The following is a 9,061-nucleotide window of genomic DNA, read 5'->3' as shown; positions in this document are numbered from 1 at the left end:
CAAAACAGGTAACTAACCCTAGCTCATTCATTACCCTTTGTTAATCCCCCTTTACTGATCCACTCAAAACTAACCCAAACCCTAATTTAAACCCTTCAGCATTTAGACTATGTAAAGCCCTTTGTTCACAGAATTCCATCCAAACACCATCACAATTAGGGTTACCAACCATGAATTTGCCTCTAATTATTAATGAACAAATACAGATTAAGCTACAATAAGTATCCAAATACCAAAACCTTACTCTAAGATGAAGTCGCCCCTATTGACCCACGGTCAGGAAGCGCATTTGTCGGAAACTGCTCGCTGGTGGTGCCTGCTGCCAAAGATCTACGACCGGAGCTACTGTGAATCTACAATCAGGAATAATCACCCCAATCAGCACGTAATCCATGCTAAAACCAACACCTCGATCTACAGATCTATCATCCAAAGTTGTAAATGCCTTACCCCAATGTGTCGCAGCTTCTTTCCCAACCAAAGACCACCACAAGTGGCTATTGAGGTCGGCAGGGAAGGGTTCGACGGTGGTCACTCGCGTGAGGGAGCGATATCGGTGGCTGGGGTGCGGGAACTCGCGAGAGGGAGAGGGAAGAAAGGAGAGCTCGACGGTGTGCGGCTCGAGAGAGAAGAGGATCGGCAATGGATGGGGAGAAAGGGGTTCGGCGAAGGCAGAGAGGGCGGCGTTGCGAGGTCTTAGGGAAGAGGAGTCAGCGGTAGGGCACAAGGAAGGTGGTCGTGGTGCTTGTGCGAGGGAGCGAGTCCGGTGGCATCTTGGGGAGAAAAGGTTCGGCGAAGGAGGGAAGGGGACGTTGCGAGGTGAGGCTCGGGGAAGAAAGTGGTCGGCAGAGGATTTGGGAGCTAGGAAACGAGATTTAGTTTTTATAACTTAGGGATTTCTCAATTAAATCCTAGATCAATTTCTCAATCAACTCCCACCTCCGGGTATTCCAAACAGGTTTTTCCCCGGCCTATAAATGCATCCCCTCAAAGGATATCATACGAGCTCCGATTAAATCCTAAAAAATTTATAAAATTTCTAAAAAATTCTAATAAGATTATTTTCTCAAATAACCTTTTTATTTAATTATTATTTTGTTATCATATTTTACATTCTCTCCCACTAATAAAAATTTGGTCCCTAAATTTATGACCTAAGTACGTTAAACAATAAATGACATGTTTTATGGCCAACCAATCCATGCCTAGGATGATGTCAAATTCCACCATTTCCCTCACATGTAGATCCATCACAAGTGTCTAACCATCAAAGTCCAAAGAATATTCTTTGACCTCTTGACTAATAATAAGTACCTCTCTAGATGATACAGATACTGCTAACTCATGTGTCCGGGGCATGTAGGTAACCCCCCCCCCCCCCCCCCCCCGACAATGTTATCCAAAGATACCCGAGAGATGAACGAATGAGAACTACCCGTATCTATCAATAGATCTACACTAAATGTATAACGTGAAATAATACCTCGGAAGTTCAATCCCTCGGCCCGCTACGCCTCCTCTCGTGTGACGACATAAACACGTCCCACCTCTGCACTCGATGGTGGCATCCCTGAAGTAGACTGAGGTGGAATCGGAGGAGCGACAACCGGCTGCTAATGCTGGTACTGAGGCTGAGGCTGCGGCTAGAATGCCAGATAAGGCTGAGATGGAAGGGAAGGGTCATGTTGTACAGGATATGTCTGATAAGGAGATGTTGTGGCAGAGTACTACGTGGTCGCTGGCATCACTGGATACTCCTGACTCTGGATATGATATACCTGCCCCTGGGGGCTTGGCGGTCGTTGTTGACGTGAAGCACTCTGAGTCCTTTGAGGTCCTCCCTACTGCCATGGTTGGGTGGGTCGACCTTCTTGAGAGGTAACTTTAGTAGTCTCCAACTGAGCCTTCAGAGTACAATCCCGACTCTCATGGTCCGGAAGCTTACAATAAAAGCATATAGAGTGGTCCAATAGACAATTGGGTTTGAGGTGACCTTTCGAGCCACACTGGAAACATCTAGTTCCACTAATGTCATTCTTCCGGTCTTGCTGAGGGGAACGAGAACCTCCATCCGAGGTTTGCCTTGACTTCTGAGGTTGAGGGGACCCTCCAGGAGTAACCTGTGAGCTCTGACCTCTTTTTCCTTTCTTCTGCGTCATCTGTTTGTCATTACTTTTTTCTAGGGTCACCTATTGCTGAGTCATCTCAATGAACAATGCCCGATCTAACACCTCTCGATATGAAATACCCGAAAATCCTGACATTTTGAGCCGAATGTATGCCGCAAGTCCCTGAGTAAACTGATGCATCCGATCATAGTCCTGAGCCACCAAATGAGGACAAAATTCAACCAATCTACTGAATTCTGCATTATACTCCATTATAGAACAGTCGCCTTGCTTGAGGTTCAGAAACTCCTGGCGACGAGCTAGATAAAATGCAACCGAAAAATACTGCCTCTCAAACGCCTCCCGATACATCGGCTGTTAGAGTGTATACTGAAAGCCTAAGCTTTTGTAAACATTTATTTTGAATAAAGAATCACATTTGGTCAAATTGTCTACATTTGTTTGTAGTTGTTCAATTAATTTATATTGTAGATAACATAGTATGTGGTGTCACATACAGAAGATGATGTTATCAGTACCTTATAAATTATAAACAGTAGCTCACGACCAAAATGGAAAGGAACAAACCATTGGAAGGTCGTAGTGTAATTAGGAATTAGTTTATCTTAACTATATAATTACACTAGTACACTTAGAGTGTATTGAGTAGAACCATTAGAGGTCGTTTCTTTTATACTGACTTTATAAAGGAACAAAGACCTCAGTTATTATGGAAGTGTATGCTTTTAATCCTAATATAATAACAAGCACATATATTTGATATTTATTTCTTTAATTTATCAATGGGTGAGATTTAGTTCGATAAATCAATAAGCCCGATAAGTTGGGAAATGATATCACTTATAATGTGTGTTGTTGATTATAGAAGGAAACTGTGTCCTAGTAATCTAGGTTGATAATGTCCTCAAGAAGAGCTCATAAGGATTGTCATGTTAAGCCCTGCAGGTGGACTTAGTCCGACATGACGATAAGTTTGAGTGGTACTATTCTTGGATTAAGATATTAATTAAATGAGTTGTCAGTAACTCACTTAATTAGTGGACATTCGACATCTTAAACACAGGGAGACTAACACACTCATAATAAGAAGGAGCCCAAAAATGTAATTTGAGATTGGTGCGGTAGTTCAATAATAGTTCTCTAGTGGAATGAATTATTATTGATAAAATTAAGTTGTGTGTTCGGGGCGAACACGGGATGCTTAATTTTATCGGGAGACCAAAACCAATTCCTCCTCTCGGTCACTATCGTAGTCTCTTATTTATAGAGTACTATACCCACCTATACCCACCTTCATACCCATGATGTAGGGAAGCTAGGGCTGGCCAAGCCTTTGTTCATGGGTGGCCGACCCTAGCTTAAACCCAAGCTCAGGTGGCCGACCCCCATTAAATTAAAAAGTATTTTAATTTTAAAATTTTCTTATGTGAAAGATATAATTTATTGGAGAGATTTAAAATTAAAATATCTCTTTTAAAAGGATCTACAAAAGATTAAAGAAAGAGATTAGATCTCTTTCCTTATTTGTAGATTGGAAAGATATTTTATTTTTCTTCTTTATAAATTATTCACATGTAGAAAAATTAAAATTTCTTTTTATCAACCATGAAGGGATTTTAAAGGGAAATTTTATTTTTTTAAATTTCCAAAGACAAATAAGGAATTTTAATTGTTGATTGAAATTGTCTTGTTTGCTCTTATTGATGTGGCCGGCCAAGACATGAAGGTTTAGGAAATTTTGTTTAATTTTTCTTAATTAATTCATGTCAAGGATAGTTAAGAAAATTTTATTATAATTAAATTTCCTTATTTGCCAAAGCTAAGGATTATAAAAGAGGGGGTTTTGAGAGCCTTCAAGGTGAACAACCTCTATTATCTTCTCCCTCTTTTTCTTCCTTCTTGAGGCTGGCCCTTCTCTTTTCTCTTCTCTCCATCCTTGTGGCCGAACCTCACATCTTCTTGGAGATCAAGTGGTGGCCGGATTCTAGCTTGGAGAAGAAGGAGAGAAAGCTCGTATCCCTTGGAGCATTGGTGGTGTTTTCTCTTCATCCTTGGAGGAGCTCTTGTTGTGGCCGAACCTTGCAAGGAGGAGGAGAATGTGCTTTGGTGGTTTCTCATCTCGGAAGATTGTTGCCCACACAACGTCCGAGGTGAGAAGAGGAATACGGTAGAAGACCTAGAGGTTTTTACTTGCAAAAGAAAAGGTATACTAGTATTTAATTTCCGCATCATACTAATTTTATCTTCATGTAAAAATACCAAATACAAGAGGCATGCGATTCTAGTATTTCGAATTTGTTTTCGATATTGTGTTCTTTTGTTTTTCTTTTTCTTGTGATTTGATTGTTCTTTTCGGTTGACCTAAAGTTATTTAAGGAAATTAAATATTAACTTTCCTTAAAAGACTTTGTCTAGGCGGTGGTGGTTGTTCCCATATCCAAGAAGGTCATGTGCCTCGCCATGCAGTCCTGGAAGCCAATTTTGGAAACTAATATTTAATGAAATTAATAACCTAGGTGATTTGGATCGAACGTGTTAAGTTCCGTAGGAGATCCAAGTCTTAACCTAAAAGAACAAATAAATTAAACTTTGGATCAAACGTGTTAAGTTCCGCAGGCGATCCAAGTTTAATTTAAAGAACACATGGTAGCTAGGAAAAGGTTCAGACCTTTGTACAAAATTTTTGTACAGTGGAACCATTAGGTTTTCCGAGTAGCAACCAACAATTGGTATCAGAGCTAGGGTTTTGCCTCTATGTATTTGGTATTAGTTTAATTATGCACATATCTAACATAATTTAGGCAGGTTAATAGTAGGATGTGCTAACTTTGTGGATGCAGAATCCAACTATTATGACTTTTAGTTATTATGTGTGTGATTGGACCCTTGGACATGTCAAGGGCATTTATTGTGTGTGCATCATTGTATTATAAAATACAGCAGGAGCTGTATTTAGTTTTATTAGGATTTTATTTTTGTTCTAGTTACATGTACATTCGTTTTATGGAATATAGGATCGATGGATGTAAATTTTTATTTTATGTTCGATCTAGTTCACATGTACATTCCTTCGAGGAATATATGATCGAAAAATATAAAATTCTATTTATGTCGCGGATCGAATCTTGCAAGGCGTGGAACCTTTTGAGGACCAGAGACGTAGCGGAACAAGGAGTAAGATGGATGCGACAACTAGACCCGGTGGCAATGGCCAAAGATGGCAGCAGCTAGGGTTGGCGACACACGAAGGACAACAATAGATAATAGCCATAATAGTTGAAAATTAGTTTTTCTATTTATTGCTTTTTATGTTGTGACTGTGTATGCTTGTTAGTATGCATGTTAAGTAGGCTAGCATAGTCAAAATTCCTCATTTTTAAATAACTAAGTGGGAGAGAGATTTTAAATAAATTCCACGGTCTCCATTACTGGTTTGTAAGTGATGCAGACAAGCTTGCGCGTTGGCTCTGAGTGCCTTCCTCCATATCGGATGAGCTTGTTTGTGGGTCACTAGAACAAACTTCCATTTTGGATGACTATAGGAAGTTAATTAAGAGCGTGTGATCTTCCCCATCGGAAGGGGCACAATCTTATTAATGGACTTAGTGTCAAGTAATGGTATACACTTAGGCATGTCTAATAGTATCCTCCCCATCGGAGTCACTGCTATTATTCGTGTGACCAAAGGATACCAACTATTAATTTTATTTGTCAAAAAGTTAGGTTGACAAGATAATAAAATTAATGGGTTAAACCCTCCTTTTACAAATGTTGAATTTGTATACGTCCACACTATCGTGGCATACAAAATTCACGGTGTTTTGAGGTGTTAGTTAATTTAAAATAGTATTGTTTGAGGAATCAATATTATTCTAAATTTAGAGTTCTGACCAAAAGTTATTTGTGATTCTTAGGATGACTTTCAACCCACTGGCCATCATACTAAAAGAGAACAGACTTACTGGTCCTAATTACATAGATTGGAAAAGGAAACTAGACATTGTTCTTACTGCTGAAAGCTATAAGTTTGTACTGACTGAACCTTGCCCTGATACACCCAATGGTGAATCTACCCAAGAGGAGATTGAGTATCATAGGAAATGGGTAAAAGCAGATGAGATGACGCGGTGTTACATTTTGGCTTCAATGTCAAATGTATTGTAACATCAGCATCAAGATTTACCAACAACCTATGATATTATGAACAATCTCAAGGAACTCTTTGGTCACCAGGATCGGGCCTCTAGGCAAGAAGCCATGAGAAAGATAATAACGGCCACCATGCAAGAGGGTACTCCCGTGAGGGATCATATCCTAAAGATGATGGCTTATCTAAATAAAATACAAATCCTTGGAGGAGAAATTGATGGGGAAACCCAGATCGATATGATCCTCCAAATACTACCTAGAAGTTTTGAGCAATTCCGTCTGAATTACAATATGAACAAAAGAGTATATTCATTGGCGGAACTACTGACAGAACCTCAGGCAGCAGAAGGTTTGTTTCGTCATAATTCTCATATTCACTATGCTGAAAATGGTTCTACTTCTAAACCGAAAAGAAAGAAGAAGAAGAAACAAGTTGGTTCAGCAAAGAAAGTGAATAAATCTCAGAGTACAGGATCTAAAGCTGGAATGAAGAAGCCGAAGGGCAAGTGCTTCATCTGCAAGCAGTCAGGGCATTGGAAGGCGGACTGTCCTCGTAGGAATCAGCACAACAAAGGTATATCTCATGCTCTAGTTGTTGAAACATGTTTAGCGGTGTTATTTACCAGCACCTGATGTGTAGATACGGGAGCCACTGATCATGTCTGCAATTCTTTGCAGGGGTTCTAGGAAACCCGACGACTATCTGAAGGAGAGATTACCGTCTACATGGGTAATGCTACTAAGGTGGCGGCTGTTGCAGTGGAAGATGTCTGCTTATCTTTTAATAGGAATAGAAATTTGGTTTTAAGAAATTGTCTTTATGTACCCAGTTTTAGAAAGAATTTAATTTCAGTTTCTAAACTGTTTTTGGATGGATATTCAGTTTCCTTTAGTAACGATGTAGTTATTAAGAGAAATAAAGTGATTATCTGTTCTGGTGCATTAGTTGGCAATTTATATACTTTAAATCCAATTTCTCCCACAAAGCAAAATATGAAAATCAATAACACATCTTCTAACTCAAACAAGAGAAAAGAACCTTCGGAAATGAACCAAGCATATCTTTGGCATCTTAGGCTTGGTCATATTAACTTAAGTAGGATTTAAAGGCTTATAGCCGATGGACTTTTGGGTTCATTAGAGTTGGAAAATTTTCCAACTTGTGAATCTTGCTTGGAAGGTAAAATGACCAAGAGGCCTTTTAAGGCCAAGGGGTATAAGCCAAAGAAGTGTTAGAATGGGTTCATTCTGATTTGTGTGGTCCTATGTCTGTCCAGGCAAGAGGTGGTTTTGAATATTTTGTCTCTTTTATAGACGATTATTCAAGATACGGATACATTTACCTAATGCGCCGCAAGTCCGAGTGCTTTGATAAGTTCAAAGAGTACAAGGCTGATGTGGAGAAATGACTAGGTAAAAGTATCAAGACACTACGGTCTGATCGTGGTGGCGAATACCTCTTAGGAGAATTTAGGAATTACTTATCAGAGGCCGGGATTCAATCCCAACTGTCCACACCTGGTACACCCCAACAGAATGGTGTGGTAGAACGAAGGAATAGGGCTCTTATGGAAATGGTTAGATCGATGATGAGTTATTCAGAATTACCAAATTCATTTTGGGGATACGCTCTGGAAACGACAGTGTACATTCTGAACTTAGTACCTTCTAAATCAGTTTCTTCTACTCCCACAGAATTGTGGAATGGGCGAAAGCCCAGTCTAAGACATATTCGGATTTGGGGTAGTCCAGCACATGTGCTGAAACCAGATGCTGATAAGTTAGAATCTCGTACAGAAGTTCACGTGTATCCCAGAGGAACGAAAGGTGGTTTATTTTATAGTCCTAAAGACCAGAAGGTCATTGTTAGCACTAATGCCCAGTTTTTAGAAGAAGACTATATAATGGATCACAAGCCCAGTAGCAAAGTTGTTTTAGAAGAACTTAGAGAGGACACGTCTACCTTAGTACCAACAGTACAAGATGAAGTACCACAAGAGACTGCAACACGTGTCGCACATGATACACAACCACAGACAGTGACTCGTTGTAGTGGGAGGGTTATAAGGCAGCCTGATAGATTCATGTTTTTGGGAGAGTCTTCGGACTTGATTCCGGGTAAACATGAACCTGATCCCCGAACATATGACGAAACACTCCAAGATATAGATGCAGCATCTTGGCAAAAGGCAATGAATTCTGAAATAGAGTCTATGTACTCTAATAAGGTCTGGGAGCTTGTAGAACCACCTGATGGTGTAAAAGCTGTTGGATGCAAGTGGATCTACAAAAGAAAAAGAGGAACAGACGGGAAGGTAGAAATCTTCAAAGCTAGGCTTGTTGCGAAAGGGTACACTCAGAAAGAGGGAATCGATTATGAGGAGACCTTTTCACCGGTAGTCATGCTTAAGTCTATCCGGATACTCTTATCCATTGCTGCTCATATGGATTATGAGATTTGGCAAATGGATGTCAAGACAGCTTTCCTTAATGGAAGTCTTGAAGAGAACATCCATATGAAACCAGAAGGGTTTATTGAAAAAGGCAAAGAGCATCTAGTATGCAAGCTCAATCGGTCCATTTATGGACTGAAGCAAGCTTCAAGATCTTGGAACATCTGGTTTAATGAAGTAATCCAGTCATATAGATTTATTCAGTGTCCGGATGAGTCTTGTGTATACAAGAAGTGTAACGGAAACGTAGTGGTATTTCTTGTACTATACGTAGATGATATTTTGTCAAGGTATTATCGGACGTAAGGGTAGGGGTGTCCAAAAAATTTG

This window comes from Zingiber officinale, chromosome 5A (genome assembly GCF_018446385.1).
Source record: "Zingiber officinale cultivar Zhangliang chromosome 5A, Zo_v1.1, whole genome shotgun sequence".
Lineage (NCBI taxonomy): Eukaryota > Viridiplantae > Streptophyta > Magnoliopsida > Zingiberales > Zingiberaceae > Zingiber > Zingiber officinale.
This window is presented reverse-complemented; position numbering follows the sequence as displayed.